General features: G+C 34.3%; 1 long non-coding RNA gene across 2 annotated transcripts; it reads left to right on the top strand.

Moving 5' to 3' along the window:
• The first annotated feature begins 2759 nt into the window (after positions 1–2759).
• On the top strand, positions 2760–6274 carry LOC113354478. 2 transcript variants are annotated; one of them, XR_003361902.1, is made up of 6 exons: positions 2760–2929; positions 3185–3254; positions 3484–3720; positions 4374–4455; positions 5379–5518; positions 5892–6274. It is a non-coding gene; the product is annotated as an uncharacterized LOC113354478 (long non-coding RNA). The 2 variants fall into 2 exon arrangements; XR_003361901.1 differs by having other exon boundaries at positions 4374–5518.
• The last annotated feature ends 14128 nt before the right edge of the window (positions 6275–20402 follow it).

The following is a 20402-nucleotide window of genomic DNA, read 5'->3' on the forward strand; positions in this document are numbered from 1 at the left end:
TCTGTTTAGTCCTTTGGGAAAACGCCTTTACTGTTTGGTCCATAATAATTTAAAAATATAAAACAGACAAAATTACCCTTCCGTGTTAATTTTTACTTAATTTCTTGTAGCAGTTCATTCGTCAAAATGAACTCCTGTTAATTTCTACTTATTTTTCAGAAAACATATAAACCAGAGTTCATTCCAGAAATGAACTCCATATAAAAACCTAAAAAAACAGAGTTCATTCCAGAAATGAACTCCATATAAAAACCTAAAAAAACCAGAGTTCATTTCAGAAATGAACTCCATATAAAAACCTAAAAAAACCAGAGTTCATTCCAGAAATGAACTCCATATAAAAACCTAAAAGAACCAGAGTTCATTCCAGAAATGAACTCCATATAAAAACCTAAAAGAACCAGAGTTCATTCCAGAAATGAACTTCATATAACAACCGAAAAAAACAGAGTTCATTCCAGAAATGAACTCCATATCCTAAAAATAACAGAGTTCATTCCAAAAATGAAGTTCATTTCAATAATGAAGTTCATCTTAAGCAGCAGCAACAACAACAACAAAACGCATAAATCTTCATCTTCTTCATCATCTTCATCGACTTCACCAGCAGCAACAACATCAAATCTTCATTAACACCACCAAAAAAAATCAAGATCCAAGATGAAGATTTTAGATCCGAGATGAAGATTGAAGGTTATATTAGTTTTCTTCATCGTTTTCTTCTTCTTTGTCATACACAGCAGCAGAAAATCTTCAACCAGCAGCAACAACATCAAATCTTCATTAACAAACACCAAAAAAATCAAGATCCAAGATGAATATTTTAGATCCGAGATGAAGATTGAAGGTTATATTAGTTTTCTTCATCGTTTTCTTCTTCTTCGTCATACACAACATCAGAAAATCTTCAAAACTCCATCGTCTTCATCATCTTCATCTTCTTCAACAGCAACAACAACAAATACTGACGAAGAAACACAAAAATCTTCGTCGTCTTCATCATCTCCATCGTCTTCATCATCTTATTCAACAACAGAAGTAACAAATAGTGACGAATAAACCAAAAAATTTCGTCGTTCTTCATCGTCTTCATGAGCAGCAACAAAAAAAAAAGAAAAAATGGAGAGGAGAGAAACTAGATCTAAAAATAGGAGGAGAGGGAAAGTAAATCTGAAAATAAGATACTTTTTAGTGATTTTTTCTATATATATGATCCCAAAAGGATATTGTTGGCACTACCTAGAGACAATTATATCATCCATGACGTCACCCTAGGACAAAACTATAATTTTTAGGACCAAACTATAATTTATATTTCCAAAAAGGACCAAACAGACAGTTGACTGAGTCCACTGGACTAGACTCTCTCTAATATATTATTCCTACGACTATATGGTATTTCCTACGTTCTTATAATTCTCTTACATCGTGCAGTTTGAAGTCATACATATCCTTCTTTTTCTCATAAACTCCTTATCAAAGATGAAAAAATTCAAAAAAAGACAAAAAGATCTCCAAATTGTTACTATTATTTTAATTACCCACAAAAAGAATTCACCCCTTGGTGGAATATACAGGGGAAAAAAAAGACTTTATAAGCAGCTTTTAAGAACCTAGGCAGTAGGCACTCAACTGGTTGGAAGCCAATCGATGAAATTTAATCATATTTTGGGACAGAGGTAAGAGTATGAATTAGTGTCGCGATGTAGTTTCCCTTCTAGCACAGTTCATATCTGATTGTTTGTAACTAAGAAATCGGTACCTTTGCAATGCAGTCCGCAGCATACACGATGGATAATCTTTCCCGCAGGTTCTGGGCTTATACCTTGCAGTTGATTGACTTTGGGTGTAGTTCTTGTGACTCTTACTAGTTTCCTTAAGAGATATTTCTATGGATGGATCAACATTTACTGAACGCCTTTTCATTGTCAAATACTGTTTTCAGGCCCTGGCAATTGTTCATGCTTCCTTGGTTAAGATTAATATGCATGTTCAGTTTTATTACACTACTGTGAACAAACTAAAAAGTCCAACTCAACAGATGAATATATAATTTAGAATATTTGGACTCAGAGGAACCTGAGGTTGTTTGAAGAATAGCAAAGATGTTGAATTGGTTGGACAGAATAGCAGAGCTATGCTATTATCCTTGATTTATACAAGTAGTTTGAATGGAATTTTCAGCAATGTGCTATATCACTCGGATCTGTGATTCTTATAATTCTCTTACATCTTGTAAGTTGAAGTCATGCATATCCTTCATTTTCTAAATATACTCCTTATCAAATGTGGAAAAAAAAATCCAAATTGTTATTATTTTCATAATAAAGATTCCGTAGTACTATTCAACTCCCTCTTTTTCACCTCCCTAATCACCTCTCTACAATCTAAATCCCACAACTCTCTCTTTTTCACCTCCTTTTTCACTTCTACACAATCTAAATCCCATATTTGGGGAATGGTGAACCCCATTTGTACATGAATGTGAATCTAAATCTAAATATGTGGTTTAGATTATAAGAAGGTAAATAGGAAAGTGGAAAAGAGGGAGGTGGATATCATTTCTCAAAAAAAAAATCATTAGATTAAAAAAAGGAGTACAAGGATAGTACCACCCCTACGTGGAATATAACTCCATCTAAGTCATATAAGGTAGAATTGTTCCGTTTCACTTTTCTTCAAAGAAGAGGAAAACAAGGCTTTTTTGCAAAAAAAAAATATAAAATTTTTGTATTTATCACAAAAAAAAAAAAGCCAAAACAAAGAAAAACCTAACCCTATGTCCGTCTCTTCTTAAAAACTCTCTCCATAATTTTTCTTTCGATCTCTTTCTTTCTCATCGTATGCAGTATGCTGTGATCTTGACTCACCTGTTTACCTTCTCGAGCAGCGACAGTGATTCAGTGATTTTGGTGTGTTTATAATGAAGGTATTTTTTTTTATTTATTTTCGTTTTTCTCTAATTTAGTTTGATTACTTATAATATTTGAATTTTGGGTTTTGTAGGATATATATTTGACTGGACTGAAATTAGGTTTTGGCACAATAGGGATGCACAGATTGTCTCATATAAAAATTGATAGCTAACCTTCGTATATTATTTTTCTGTGTTCTTTTTTTTCTCTTTCGATTCTTACTTTATGTTGAACTTAATTGTATTGTTGCGGGTTTTTGATTTTTTCAGGTTTTTATTCACAGGGTGTAAAATCAGAAAGATGTGCAACTTAATCTGATTGATTCCGCAAAACGATTAGGTATTAAAATTATTAGTTTTTTTGTTTGTTTGTTTGTAATATGATCGATTTTCATCTTATTGTGAAAATTTCCCGGTTTCTCAATTTATTGTGACACTCTTCGGTGAAACCCTTCTCCTTCATCCTCCGTGATTCAACAAATTCGAGCATCTTTCTCAAAAGAAATATCACGTCTTGGAGTGCTTTGTCTCTCAATTTTTATTTTATTTTTTTCCTAAATTTTGATTAGGATTTTTAACTAATCGTTAGAGGTGCCGAAGAGAGTGAAAGTTTTAATAAGAACTGTAAGTATTTTTATTCATTGAGAGACAACGGGGGACAAATAAGCGGACGTCCATTCTGTCCAAGGACCATGAACAATTACCTCCTTTCTATCGTAATGTCATGTTCTCAGCTAACAACATTCGAGCTACCAAACGGTGGGGGTAAAGGTCCCGTCCTTTTATGGAGCCTGAAAACGAGATTGGTAGGTTCACAACCCCTCTTATATCGGTTAATGTTTCTTTTATTTTTGTATCTCTTGATTTCAGTTTAGTCCAATTTTTTGTTTTATTTAATCAGGATTTGTGTGTTTAATCGGAGTCTGGAAAGAATTGCATTAGAATTGTGTTTAATAGGAGCCTAATAGCAGTCTGGAAACCTATTTGGGTAACTCAAATGCTAAGAGATAAGAACTGCATTAGAATTGCAAAGATGGTATGTTGTTCTCATTAGAACTGCAATGGGCTGGCAACAGAGGACTATTGATTTAATCCATAGATAAGACTGTTTCCATATGTTCTCTCAGTCAAAAAGTGTTTAGAGGCGATTGAGATATGGGCATCAAGAAGAAAAACACCATTTACAGGCGTACAAACCTTTCTATTATCATGTCAGACTTTGAATTACCGTTTTTGGTTACTAGCCCGTCTTTGTTCTGATTTTGGTTAAAGTATAACTTGCTTTCTAGGTATGTAAATTTCATTCAGGATCCATCCAATGATTTGAAACAAAAATAAGAATGAAACTTTAGGTGAAACCCCATTCATCTTAAACAAGCTTGCGTAACACAATTTAGGCATGTCATGGTACCTAAAATAATAACTTAACTTCTATTTAACATGTGTTCTTTGCTTTCAGACATTTGAAACGTCCACTGATCTACTGAATAATTAGTAGATTCGTAATTGGCGCTGGTGAAATTACCTTCATATTAATCCAGGTACACTATCTCTGATTATATATCTAATTAGTATACTACTTAGACTGTATTGGTATCTGTACAAAAGCAAAGTTGTGTTTTTCGTGTAGCGGATAAATCTTAGGTACACAGTAAATTTTTATCTAATGGAATAAAATGTGCAGGTTTGTGCATAAGAGTTATGCTAGATGACCTGTAGCTGCTTTCTGCAATATCTTAGTGGCTCTCACCATCCTGCTCAATTAATTGTGTAACAAAGAACAAAAACATGTTCATTCTTTCCTTAATATTTCTTAAGAAATGTGTTTTTAGGTCTTTTGTTCCTCCGAGACTATATACTTTCTTTTGGATTGTCATGTGGTTATTAATTTCTTCAATCATAGGATTGTGGATATATCCCATTGCAGTTGGAGTTGCTGACAGTTGGAGCTGCTAATGGAACTATATTTGTTTCAATGCTAACTATAGTATAATGCACTTGGATAGTTATCAAATCTGGTGGAAGTATTTGGATATTCTTTGATCTAGAATAGAAGATATGTTTGAATGCTAACTTTAAAAAGACTGTAAAGTGTCCAAATGTGAAACAGGAAGGTCTGCTGAGCCTGAAGACGCAGATATACGATTAAGTTTGTTTCAACTTTTATCATCTTTACTCAAACATAAATGACTTATTTTTGCTTGCCAAAAAATTATGGTATACAAAGAAGAAATAATCTATTTTTCTTCTTTCATCTTTGGACTTTGGTGCAAGTAGTATGACATCGCTATGGAATGCTCTACTGATAATATTTGGATCTCGCATGAAATTTTACTCGCGCAGCTGCTAAATTTTTTAGATTTTAGTCTATACTAAGGAGATGCGAGAGACCTTAATTGTAGAGATGCATGCAGGGGAGTAACTTATTTTGTATTAAACTTTTAATTAATTTTTTTGGTATTAGGCGTGCTTTCACAATAATCTTATGGTTGAAATTTTGGGATGGTTGTATTTTGTTCTTTTCGGGATTGTGAAAATTTGGCTATCTCAATGTGCTGAACTTTCTGTTTGGATCTGTTCTGGAGGACCTTTTGGTATATAAAGGTAAGATATTCTCAAGTAATACCCGTTTCTCCTTTCTATTTGTTTAACTTTGGTGAATATACTATTTTGGTTTTGTCTTGATAGAGACACCTAGACAGAGACTTGAAAGGTTATCCAGATTAAACACTATAATTTGGCAATTGGCTGGTGTAGGATCATGTATTTGTATATATAGGTTTGAAACCACCGTCAATGAACTTGCTATATTTTAGTGGAATTCATTCACGCCTTGCTATCATAACAAGAATTAACCATACTTCATTTGGGGCTTGCAACATTTTGTCTTTTTAAATGTATGAATTTTTCAATGATTATATTACATATTCAAGGATACAGCGGGCTGCTGATTTGGTTTGTGCCTCTATTTCTGTAGGTATAAGCAGCAGTTGCCACGTTCAAGCTAAAGCAGACACTAAACTATCCATCAGTTCTACTAAAGCTTTTTTTTTCAATGGTTATTTTCATATTCATGATAGATTTAATGTTATAGCCTACGAACAATAGCATCATGTTCTTGAAAACTAAATGTCTTCATAGACAGGATGGTGGTGCGTCTACTTAAAATACTGAACGACTTCGACAGGCTGGTGCTGCTGCTAAGGAAAATAAACCTTAGCTCTTGGTTGTTTAGATATGAGTGTGTAAAAGCCTAACATGTAGCTGAACTTCGAAATTGGCTAAACCAATAATGTAACTAAGTTGATAATAATAATCCAAAATTTGAAAAGTAATTAAGGTATTCACCTAAGTTTTCAAATAAGCACCTACCTGTTTTTATGCTTCGAACATTATGTTGTTTTGTGTAGGGAACTAAGGATATGAGTCCGATGGCTTATTGTAAGGATGACTGTTAGCGAAACGAAATTTTATACAGAAACTTGGCGAAACAAAATAAAAAAATGCATCGGGACGAGGCGAAGCCGAGCTTTATCATATCGAGACGGGGCGAGACGAAATCGAGCTTTACCAAATCATATCGAGACGGGGCGAGGCGAAGCCGAGCTTTACCAAATTAAATATAGTGCATAACTATGCCATTCTATTTGTAGTTGAAGATTGAATTGGTGAACCAAATTTGCGAAGCTGCCCGGACGTAGCACGGGCACAAAAATCTAGTATACAGGAAAAAAACACTTTATAAGAAAAGCAAAACAAGGCTACAAAAGGGAAGCTGAGACTAACAAAGCAAAATTATGGTGGCTTGAAGTAGAAATTCGTCCAATTCGCCATCACATGTTGATATGCTATTTCGTTTAAGCAAGACCTGTATGCATTGATTTTCTCTATATAAATAGGAGCAGATAAATGATACTCATAGTCATGGACATAATCACCTCCTTCAGCTTATTCTTCTTGTGCAACAAGGATTTATAAACTAAACTATACCAGGTTTCAAGCTGAGAATCACAAATAAACATACTTTAAATCCATAAGAAAGTCCAAGATGTCATGTGACTTATAAAAGATCAAACAACTCAAAAAAAAAAAAGAATCTTTAAAAAAGGATAAATATGTTCGTTAACAAACTTTTTTTTTTCTTTTTTTTAGTTGTACCGTTAATGTTGAGTCGTTTAAGCAAATCAAATTTGATGATTTTGTTTTTGATTGGGTGAATTTGTTTAGAGAATAGTCCAATGTAACCTCTCTAGTCGCTTATCTTCGTGTATCTTTGGAGGGTGCCATCTTGGCACTCTTTCTTTCTTTTTAATATAGCCTTTGCCTTTTTCAAAAAAAAAAAAAAAAAAAAAAGAGAAAAAAAAAGCTCGTTAATAAACTTGTCTGACCCTTTCTCTGAACCGGAAGAACATGTCTAACCCTTTCGCTGAATAGAAAGAAGAAGCGGTTTCTGAATAGAAAGATAAAGCAGCTTGGTAGTATCTTTTCCCAGCAGCAATAACAATCGGAATTATTTTACAGATAACGGTTATGATTTCTATACCTAAAACCGCCAGCTCAACCAATACATCAACTTCTTCTTCTCGAGCTAGATTATCAGAACCAGGAGCAGAAGAGATACGTTCAGAATCTGGAGCAGAAGAACACGTTTAATGTTTATCAGCGTCCTAATTAGTTTTGCTAAACCTTGTCTTAACTGCCTATTTATCAACCAATAGGCACGAACTTTATCATGAAAGTCAGCCAACTTACTGCCAACTTGTGCACGGGAACTCATTAGATCATCGAAGCGTTTACGCTGTATTTCATCTCTAAGAATATCGTACGATGATTGAAGATTTTGAAAATTAGCATTTGCATTAGGATCATCAGGACACTTGTCTGGATGCAACTCCCGGGCCATGGTTTTATAAGTTTTCTTAATGTCTGCTTGAGTTAATTTTGCCCCTTCTTCGCCTGATGGTAACCCTAAAACAGCATAATGATCAATTTCCATCGTAGATTTTCTCTTAAGCCTGGAAAGTCTTGTTGTTTATGATATTGAGGACGAGAGATATTTAATCATATAGAGGACCGAAGATCCCATGTAGATTGAGTAATACGAAGACAAGATTATATATAACAGCACTTAGCTTAATATCCACGACCAACTTAGCTTAATATGCACGAGAATGTCCACATTTCTATAAATTGGCCCCGCGGAATGGCTTAATTAGGTTTCGAGACTCGGTGTACAAAATGGTAACAGTAACACTTAGCTTAATACGACCAACAAGATTACAATAGCACCAGTAGTTTGGAATTCTATGGAGATCCTAATTCAGCTCCAAGTCGTTAACCTTCCATGCTAAATCCAAAAATTCTTATCGCTGAGAAAGTGTAAACAGTAGAGAGAGCCGGTGGAATAGAGATCAAAATAGAATTTTGAACATCTACATATATTCTTTATGATTAAGTAAAAAGGTCTTTACAAAATAAGGAAACCGAAATTCTTTATGATTAGGTAAAAAGGTCTTTACAAAATAAGGAAACCGTAAGTTTGTGTTTTGTTATGAACGTAAAATATGGAGGAAGGGTTCATGACTTCATGGGCCTTACTCGACCTAAAAGTAGAATGATTTTTTTTCGGACGGAAATGCTATCCACAGCACCACTTAGAGCTTCTCCAATGAAATGTGTGTGGAGAAAAAAGTCTTCATCCACGTAGGATACACAACAATTTTTATAAAAAATAGTCTCCAACCGATTGATGTGAAGATGATGTGGCAAAAAAACAGTTAGACATCCTCTAAGTCAACCTCTAGTTTTAGACATTCACTTAGGACGTCTTCCCATCCTAGTCACATTTTTGTTAACAAAAATCATTATAAACAAAAAAGTCAAAAATTTTAACCAATCATATGCCTACAATTAAGTAAAAGAATGATATAACATTTTATGGGTTGGAGATAAAATTTATTTTCTCCTAATATTTAGGAATTTATACCGAGATGATGTCTTAAAAGTGATGCCACATATGAAAGAACCACATTCACCTTTGGAGAAGCTTAGAGCTCTATTTACATCTCAAATGCTAGGTGTTGTAAGAGTATTGGTTCATGAATTTCAGCCAGGACCCACCGCTGGATAAAAAGGTTCACCATTTTAGAGATATAGGATTTAGATGTCCTGAGCCGGGAGTAGTGTGGTGTTTTTGTGCTGTGAATAGCTCCGCTGATTTTTTCTGGGACCATGTAAATTTAGACGGGGACCATTCTTTGATTTTGGTAGGTCATAGTAGTAGGTCAGCTACAAATAGAAAACATGCCGTAGCATACTTAATCCAGAATGGAACTTGGTCAATTCAGTTAAGAGAGAACCCTCTGCAGACGTACTTGCTGAATTGAATGACATACTCAGCCTAATTAGGGCTACTCCAACACTAAATGACAATGAAGAAAATTCATCTTTCAATGCTGGTGGTGTCTACACTTCTAAGGAAGGATACAAATGGCAGATGAATATTCTCAAAACTGGCAGCAGATCCTCCTTCAAGTATGTATGGAAAAAGCACATCCCTCCAAAAGTTCAATTCTTTATCTGGTTTGCTATTAACAATGCAATTCCTACAATTGACAACCTTCTTAAGAGAGGATGCCAGATCAACAATACTATGTGCAACATGTGGAGTGGAGAGGTTGAAACTGTTGATCATGTCCTTTTGAAATGCAGCCTCTCAAAGGAAATCTGGAGATACTTCTGTTCAAGAATGGATGTTGGCTGGGTACACAAAGACAACATAAAAACTCAGTTTGAAGAATGAAGATCAACTCATCACAAGATTATAGCCAAAAATATCTGGATGATGTTATCTTTTGCCATCTCTTGGGCCATCTGGCTTGAGAGAAATCGAAGAACTATGGCAAACAAAAGAGCTAGACATCACGATTGGATCATCATAGTGGTTAAGAGAATAGTCTTACAGTGGGGATCAATTAGAAACTGGTTTGGATTGATTGCGTTTACTGACTGTTGATATTTGAAGGAGCTTTTGTATTGTTATTGTCTTTAAACTTGTTGGTGATTAGTTATTTGAAACAACTCACAGATTCGAAACAACTCACAAAACTCACACTTGTTATTGGTATTGTTTTTTACTCTCTCAGATTTTCTTTTATGTGAACTTCTTTTCTTTTTCATTCATCTTTTTTTCTTACAAACATAGTGATACAAGTGCCATATATATATAGGGAGTACACAGCCGACCTTAGACAACTCTAGTATTTTCTACAGATTTCATTTCTTATCTATGACTAGTTAATTTTAGTTTACACTTACACTCTGACCAACAAAACTTTCTTTAGATTTTCCTAACTACTTTGACTGCACTTTACAGTGTCCGGAGAATTCCTTCTCTGTCTTTTTTTATAACCATTTTCACATTAGTTCATACTGCAAGACTTAATACAACTGACTAACTAGCTGACTCATTACAAGAAAATGGGGGTTTAGTGTCAAATTTTTTTTCAGGAAATCCCCTTTTTTTGTCTCGAAATATTTGTTGTGAAGAAAACTTTTTTGTCACGAAGTTGTCTCAAATACCCCGTCTGGGAAAGTATATCATGACAAAATTACGAACGGTCACGAGAAAAATTAATTAACAACTAAAAGTTTATTGTCAACAAAAGTTTCTTTCACCAACGAAATAAAATTGTCTGTGAAAGTTATTTTAATGACAAAAAAATTTCGACACCAAAAGGCATATTTTTGCGAGCAAGATTTTTCTCGCGAAAATGTAAATTCCTGGACAAACTAATCTGTCTTTAATGATAACTATTTAAGAGCAATAAAATTGTCTCAAACCCGAAAATTTTGTGTCAATTTAATTTTTCTTTAATGATAACTATTTAAGACCAAAAAAATTGTCTCAAAAGCGAAAGTTTTGTGTCAATTTAATTTGTCTTTAATAATAATTATCTAATTAATTTAATCAGAGACAATCAATAGCCCCTGAATACCAAATTTTTAAGACTAACTTGTTTGTCTCTAAATATTTCATCATTAGTGACCAAATTTCTTGCCTTAGAAAGAATTTTCCGAGACAAAATTCCTCATCTCTAAAAGGTTTATTTTTGTCTCTAAATTTTTTATCGAAGACAATTCATTTTGCCTTTAAAACGAACTTTCAAAGACAATTTCTTTTGTCTCCAAAAAAACATGTTTTGGTCCTTAAATTTTCCATCAGTGACAACTCACTTTGCCTCGAAATGTTTTTTTCCAAAATCAAACGCTTTCTAAAAATCGCCTCTAAATATCATAATCGATGACAATTAGTTTTGCCTTAGAAAATGAATTTCTCAGACAACTTTCTTCTTCATTAAAGAGATTTTTTTGGTCCCTAAAGACTTTATTAAGAACTACTTGTTTTCCTTTTCAAAGACAATTATTTATTGCTACAAGCTTTTTATGAACCGTAAACGAAAATAATATCAGAAATTCATTCAATTTTCTTTATTCGATTTTTTTTGTTATTACAATCATAAAATCATAACAGATATAGAGCACAAAAGATTTAAGTTCTTATTAAGTCAAATATTTAAATATGAGATTATACCATTACTATGGCAAAACAACCTAAAAACAATAAATACAGCATAAATTGAAATTCATCCAGAAATGAAATCTCTTGTGTATTATTCTAAACACTAATAATCTGAAATACTATATTCATAACTTGAAACCCTTTATCCAGGTCCATTTGGTTATAACATTTGAATCGATCTCTTGTTGGAATAATTTGTAATCTGCTTGCATCTTCCGGATACTCTTCTTTTAAATCTTATTCCAAGAACCTCATTATAAATATCAGTTTCATCTCTTTGCTCTCCTTCGATGATGCTTTTTTGTTGGAGCTGAATCATCTTATCCTATATAAAAATTACATGTCATTTTACAGGTTGGTGAAATTAAGAAAATATAATTAGACAAAAATCAAGATGATATAACTTTGTGTTGCTTACAAATTTTATTCGCTCTTTCTCTTTAAGCTAGTGAAATAGAAGCACCTGGCTTCTCTTTGGCTGCAACAAAAGGAGAGCAAGTGAGAGAAGAGTTTAATAAAAATTTAAACAAACAGATACATATAAGTGTTCATACAACACATTTAAATTGTCGTTATACAGTTGCCAATTCGAGTCTATTACTGCAGATTCTTCTTCAAATAGTATGAATACTTCAATATAACAGTCATTCTTGGCATACAAATAACTAAAACGAAAATAATACAAATAACTTCAAATAGTGTTAATTAATCAATGGTAGATTAGCCATTTTTGTAAATATGTGGATAAGGGGCTTTGTGTTTTATTTCAAAATGACCTTATTTTGTCACATTTGGTATACCCCAATCAAGCCAGGTTCATCGAGCTAGCACCACTTACAAAGAAATTTCTAGCAAGAAGCACGTGGTGGAGCACTAGAGGTGTAAGTGTTCGTGTCCTACATTTGTATCACACACACTTCGTTTCTTTTTTTTTCTCTAATTGAGAAAAATTTCGTATACAAAATTAAAAGCGATTTCTTATCAACGACCGAGCTTTGGTGGTATCGAAATAAGATGGAGGCTTCATGAGTTGATAATGATGACGGAGTTTGGGTTTCATTATGGTCTGAATTTTGGGGTTTCATGGATTTTGTATTCTCAGAGCAGTAGTTGTTTAATGGTGTCTGTATAGAGACGTGAATAATCTGATTTTATTTGCCAACACCTAAAATGGGTTCGACAGTTTTGAGGTGAGTTTTATGTGGAATGGTACACAACGACCCATAATCTTAGTATCTATTTTTCTTTTTTTCTAGCTCCCCTAACCTTAATATATTCTCCAAATCTTTCATATTAGGTATTTTCCGTATTTTTGTCTGAAAATTAAGGAAAACCAAATCACCGGTTTCGCCGGATTGAGTAACCAATTTTCGTCTAAAATTGAGCAAAATAAAAATTTTTCCCGCTGCTGATTTGATTAATTAATTTTCATACTCCCTCCAAAATCAACTTAGACCTAAATCAAGCAACTAATTTCCGAATAAAATTGAGGTTTTAGTTTCTTTTGGCGGCATAATTCCCGCTAATTTGTTTTGGGTTTTGAATTTCAGTAGGGTATATAAACCCTAAGTCATGGATGAAACTTGTACATTTACCAATAATCTCTTCAAAATCTTGTTTCTTATCTTCAAGGTACTCTTCATATTTTTTGTTTTACATTATAATTTTTCTTGATTTTGCTTTTAAAACCCTTGTTATTTTCAATGGTGTTTTGATTGCTCGATGGGTTCTTCTTCAATGAATCTATTCAAGCTTTCCCTAATGCTTTAGAACTCCATACACTGGTTACTTGGTGACGGAAATATGGTGTTTTAAATCTCATTTATTTGGTACTTTGATTGTAAGTAATACACATCTGTGATTCTTTAGCCTTTTGCGTTTTCTTTTTTGTTTTTCTTTAGTATGGTTGTTGATGGGTTCCTCTTCCATGGAATCAAATCAATGCCAATTACTTACATCTGTAATTCCCTAAGAAGATGTTGCTTGTTATGATGTACTAATGGTAATTGTAAGTAGGCAGGAAGGAGTTGATGGTCACTAGATAACTGTAGCACATACTTTTATTAAGAACCTAATAAGTTAAGGCGTTCAGCTAAACTGTGAAGCTCAACCGGAAGCACGTCTACGGGATAATGCATCTATAGATAATTGATTGCAGGTTATTCTGATATACAAAGATGCGATGATTTGGTATTTCTAAATAATGTAGAGAAAAATTGGTTGTTTTATTTACCTGGGGTCGTAGATTTTGATCTTTTAAATCTCAGTTTATACTGTTACATCTATATGTATTTATGAAGACTACTTTCTGAAAATATTTTGATCTTTTTTTTTTGAACGGAGGAGTATGGTTGTTGATGGTTCCTCTTCAATGGGATCAAAGAAAGGCCGATTACTTTCTGAAAATATTTTGATTGATTGAACTTTAAAGTAAGGGAATGATATATAGATCCCATTTCATTGTTTCCTTCTCTTCCTGATGCACAATCTCTTCCCCTCTCCCTCAAATTCTTCTAAGTAAGTTCTCTTTTTTTTCACATTGAAAATGATTATATAACTATCGATAAGGCTTACAGGATGCTGCTAAATCTTACGGGTCTATGAAGCAACATTGATAGCAATTGATTCTAAGAAAATTGAGATTGGTGATAACTTACAGGTAACACTTTATCGTGCGGAGTCTTTAAAGGTTCTGATGTTAAAAAACAATACTTGCATTTTATCCCCAAATTATCAAACTTGGATTGGTTTTTTTTTTAATCATTTTAGTAATGATTGTTGATTACAAAATCTTGGTGTTTTTGATGGATATTCTCATTTGATCACCTAATATTACATAAAAAACATGTGGGAGTTTCATGAAAGAATTTTGTTTGGGATGATGTTGTTGGCCTATGTGTTGGTTTTGATTGATTATAAGTTTTTTCTGCACTATTATGCCAAGCCTAAAAAAATATAAATGTTTATCCTGGTGACTCTGTCTAGAGACCTTGGGAGTCATTAAGATTTAGAAAGGCGCCGTAATTGGCTGGCGACTGTCTGTAGACTCTATCCGTACACCAATATGTGGATGGTAAATGATGACTTCTCAACATCATCGTGTTAGTATAGCATTTTCCTCATAACATAAGCCCGAGTCTGTAACATTCACACTATCAACCTCCCTCACCCCTGAGGTTTGTACCTACCTTGATAGTTTATCAAGTGCTGGCATGACTATGGGTCTCTAATTCAGCCAGATTGTGTGATAAAAATTGACCATAGTTGCTCAAGTTTTAGAAGCATAGTGGAGAGTTTAGGTTCATGGTGGAAAATTATGTTTACTTAATGACTTTAAGGTTTTGAGATGTGGTTATTAAACGTTTCCTTTTGTTGTGGGGTGAAGCATATACCCAAGGAAATACATGAGTAAGTTATATTGGAGACTCTTGTTTAATGGTTTAATTTCGTGTCTGATATGTATCTTTATGTGCATGCTGCTACCGCTGACATCCATGAGGCATATCACATTGATTTTAAATGCTTTCTTATTATTTGGTTACAGGAAGATGACCATGTCATTGAAGTTAATACTGCAACATCTGCAACGCACAACCCTTTTAAACACTCTCCAGAACTTGAAATTTACGCATACCTGCTTGTTCTGATATTTCTGATTGAGCAAAAGAAATACCCCGAGGTGACACTTACCGACTATAAGTTTTAGGTTCCATAATTTTTATATATTTTACTCTAGGCTTAATGTTCTATTGGTTGATTTGCTTTTGTGTTTAATGTCTTTTGGCCAAAGCTTGTGGGAAAGGCAAGTAGTGCTCGCTTAAGGAATATGAACCAGAAAACCATTGATGTTCTAGCATCGAGAATGTGTCACTTTTACTCTTACTGCTATGAGATGAGAAGTGATCTTGATGATATCAGAGGGTGAGTCATTATTAGCACTATTGAAGTATATCTGAATTATTTATCTCATTTTTATTGAAATTGCAATCTTACTGGTCTTTTCTTGTAAAAGACCTCTTGAAATGCAGGAGGCACATAACATTGAATGCAGGATGCCCAAGTAAATTAGACACTCTTTATGTTATGCTAGGTGCTTTGTATTTGAGTCTAATTAGGTACATAACACTGAAATGCAGGAGGCACTGCTCAACTCGCTACTTCGTTACAACACTTCATAATAGTGTACATGCATTCCAAGTTCGAGCCATACAAGCATGACCTGTGGGTGTCCTTTTAGGTAATTCTTTTGACTCTATTTTGTTATTCGTATTTCTATGGAATCGCAACAGGATTATAATGATCAGTAGGACTAGGAAGTTGCATCTTAGTATAGTATCAAGCAACTCCTGTTGAAAATATTGACCTGTTTGCAGGTGCCAATCGAAAGAAAGGTGGTGCCAGTTGGGTATCAAGCAACTCCTTTTTTCAACGGGTGAAAGACCCTGCAAATAGAAGCGGGAAGACGATCAAATATCCATGTCAGGTTCATGCAATTCCATTTTCTTAGGAAGTTAACAAACCTACTCTTTATGCTATGTGGTGATTATTTTGTAGATGTATAGACCATCTGTTGATTTTTTTCTTTTGTTAACACTTTTTAGTCTATAATGTTGAATGTCAATAGGGGTTGAGCATTATTTTTAGTGATAAGTTTTTATGTTTTGAACTTGGGGTGATTTTAAGTTGTTGAAGTTGTAAATTGAATCCATATTCCAATACAAGTGTTGGTTTAGCATCATCACCGGATATTCGGATTTGCAAACCACAATTGTCTTGTCACTAACAATTTGCAGACTATAATTTGTCTTGTCACTAACAAAGTTGTAATGGAAAAATTTCATATTTGCTTCGTATTTGTTTAGATGACGAATTAATTTTTGTCTGCATAAATAGATATAGGGACGAAAGTTACACGTTGTCAGCAATAGTTTTCCGGAGACTAATTTTTTTTTCTGTCAGTAGAAAACAATCCATTTGCGACGACAATTTGTTTGGATACTAATAGTTCTAACGGCAAAATCCTTATTTGACGGACATTCATTTTGGTAACGAACTAATTTTTTCAGTGTAAGATACATTTAGGGACAAAAATCTGGTTTGTCGACAATAATATGTTTGGAGACCATAATTTTCCTTTATCGCTAGAAACCAATTCCGTGACAGAAATGATTCATCACAAAGAAATATTTAGAGGCGGAAACAAGATGACAAAAAAGATATTTAGAGACGGAGACAGGATTGGTCACTATATTTGGTGACAAAAATTTTCAGTGACAATTTTAAAGACCAAATTTACCGATTGTCGCAAAAAAAAAATATATGGTGACCAAAAAAATATTCTTCCCTAAACACTAGATTTGTAGACAAAATTTTATTGGTCACATAAAATTTTGTCACTAAACGTATGTTTTGTTGTAGTTACTCTAGATTATTTTTTCCAACACTCCTCCTTAATGCATTTTCCCTTCTCTTCCAAGGAGCTATTTTCATCATGCTGTTAAACTTTGTTTCTTTGTTGAAATGCCCAGGTTCTACTGCTGCAAAACCGCAGGTCTCAAATGTGGATATTGGCTTTGCTCTCCAAACTTTCTTGTGCTGGGAATATTTATTGCGATGTCTGCGACCTTCCCATACATTTCTTGACTTCTGTTGTTGATGCGGCTTTAGTGAACAAAACTGCGAGCCTTTGCGAACTTCTGCCTTCATTGCTGTATTGTGAACATAATTCCAATACATAGGACGGAAAATTTCTATCCTTCACTTTTATTTTTGCTATGACCTGGTGCCTATTTTTCTTGTCATATATGAAGCGAAAACAATTATCAAAGTATAAAGCATACCCATTTTCTACCATTTGCCCAACACTTAGTAAATTAGCTTTTAGATTGGGAACTAGAAAAACATCTTTGATTAGCCTCGTACCTTTTCTTGTTTGAATAGAAATTGTAACTTTACCTTTCGCTTCAACCAAGTCGCCATTTCCTAGCCTGATTAGAGTTTTGATATATGTGTTTATATCGTGGAAAATGCTTTCGTCACCCGTCATGTGATTGCTGCAACCGCTATCTATGTACCAGGCTTCATGTTTCTCTTCTGTTGATGTTTGAGCATAAAACATGTGCTCCTCCTCCTTTTCAGTTTCATGAAAATTGGCTTGATTGTTTTTTCTAAAACGGCATTCTTTTGCAAAATGTCTGTGTCGACGACAGTTATAGCATTGTGGCTTACTCTGATCAAACCAACAATCTTTCTCTAAATGATTTGTCTTCTTACAAAATCTACATGGTGGATAATTTTTCTTCCATCTTGCCTCCCTGTAGTTGTCTTCTCCTTCTTTTGAAACTTTATAACAATCTTCACTTTCTTCTTTAGACTTTCCATCCATTAGATTTAGTTTAGACTGAAAAGGACTTTCAATTGTTGTTTCATAACGCCTATTTAATCTCTGCTCATAGGCTTCTAAAGAATCCATAAGCTCCGTTACCGAAAGAGTTGCGATATCTTTCGATTCTTCAATTGCAGTAACTATGGGATCATACTTATCAATGAGACTTATGAGGATTTTTTCCACCAACTTCTTTTTTTTCGAATAAAAAAGGTTGTATTAAGAAGAAAAGAGGGCAAAGACCTTTACATGAGTCACCCAGACTACTAAAAAATACCACACAAAGGTCACTCCAAGTTCAGAATCCACACACAGTTCAGATTTTACATTTGAAGAGTTACAGAAAAAGGCTAATTAAGTATCACTGTTTCCCAATGATGCAAAACTAGATTGTAGTTCACGGAGTTAAACAGTTGCGAGTCACACGTCCACAGAACTAGTGTTTGTTTAACCAGTTATATAATTTCCTCTTCACATTTATGCCTATCCCCATAAACTCTCCTATTACGTTCTTTCCGAATGACCCAGATTAAGGCATAGTGAATGATGTCCCATATTTGTTTACTTCTCCCATGCAGAACGTTCCAATCCCAAGCTTCGAAGAGTTGAAGTACAGTGGCAGTAAGGGGCCAAGAAATATGGAAGGACTTGATAAAGTAATCCCAGATTTTGAAAGCGAAATTGCAGTGGAGAAAAAGATGCTCCCCAGTCTCTATTTCAGTGTTACAAAACACACATTTATCATTCTCCAACTCAATTCCTTTGTGTCTAGGAAAACTTCTCGTAGGAAGCGAGTCATTAAATATAGTCCAGAGAAGAAAGCTCACTTTATTAGGTATGGTCTTTAGCCAAAGAAATTTAACATACCTGCATTCCAATGTATTATTCTCCATTGCAACATAAATCGTTTTTGCACTAAAGTTGTCCGGGAATGAAATTTCATCGTTCTCCTCCACCAGAGATGGCACAGCTCCTAAATATCTTCTTAGTAAGTCCCATTCCAATCTTTCATTTGCATCCAGATATCTGCGGAAAGCTCCCTCCCATCTACCTCCATTAATCATTTCAGCAATGGTGGCTTGTTTCCGCCTACATGCTTTACAAATTATAGGAAACAGATCCTTTAAACAACCCCTGTCAACCCATTTATCTTGCCAGAATCTAATGCTTCTTTCATCTTTGATTGTATACGAGACAAACTGTTGGATTTCAGGTACCATTTTCGCGACATTTTTCCACAAACTCCTGCCTTGTGGTGTAGAATCGTTTACTAGCATTGCTAGATTCTCGTTCTCTTTGGTTTTTTGTTAGACAATATTCCTCCATAAAGTTTTTCTATCCTTATTGAATTTCCAAACCCATTTTGCAAGCAACGCTTTATTAGTTCTTCGCAGGTTCTTAATACCTAATCCTCCACTTTCTTTAGAAGAATTTACTTTGGTCCATCCAGCCCATGCCATCTTCTTTTTCCCCTCGACAGATCCCACAGAAAATTACGCATCAATTTAATCATTTTCTTCTCAACACTAACTGGAAGATGAAAAATAGATAGATAGTAGATTGGCAGACTAGACAACAACTCTTAATGAGTACAAGTCTCCCGGCCTTGTTGAGAAGTTTCTTTTTCCATGAAGCAAGTCGTAATTCCATTCTTTCTAATACAACATCCTATATAGAAACATTCCTCCAACTAGCTCCAATTGGGAGATCCAGGTATTTAATAGGCAACTTCTCTGTTTTGCATCCTAATTCCTTCGCCAACACCTCTACCACCTCATCAGCTCCAACGCTTATCATCGTGCTTTTTTCCAAATTAAGTTTCATACCCGTTAATGATTCGAAAACAACAAGAATAATAAAGAGTCTTGTTACCTCTTCCTCCTTAGCATCAACGAATAGAAGGGTATCATCCGCAAACTGAAGATGAGATATCATTGTACCCGTGTCAGCAACCTTGAAACCATGGATTTGGCCTCTCTCAACAGCATCGTTCATGAGTTTAGAAAGCACTTCCATAACCAACAAAAATAAATAAGGTGAAAGAGAGTCGCCTTGTCTCAATCCTTTAGAAGGCTTGAATTTATCAGTAGATACCCCATTTATCAAAACTGAAATATGAGAGCTTGAGACACACCATTCCATCCAAGAAATCCATCTTCTACCAAAACCATGCCTCTTTAATATACAAAACAAAGCATGCCAATTAACATTATCAAAGGCCTTTTTCATATCAATTTTGCAAATGATACCTGGATTTTTATCCTTGAGTCTGCTATCAACACATTCATTTGCAATAAGCACCCCATCTAAAATTTGCTTTTCTTTGATAAAAGCTCCCTGAAAGTCTGAGATAAGACTTGGCATAACCTCTCTAAGTCTTTGAGAAATCACTTTTGATAAAATCTTGTAAGAACTTCCTATAAGACTCAAAGGCCTATAGTCCTTTGGAGTACACGAATCCTCCTTCTTCGGAATGAGAGTAACAAAAGAGCAATTCAATCGCCAATCTAATGAACCAAACT

Source organism: Papaver somniferum, chromosome 2, assembly GCF_003573695.1.
Source record: "Papaver somniferum cultivar HN1 chromosome 2, ASM357369v1, whole genome shotgun sequence".
Lineage (NCBI taxonomy): Eukaryota > Viridiplantae > Streptophyta > Magnoliopsida > Ranunculales > Papaveraceae > Papaver > Papaver somniferum.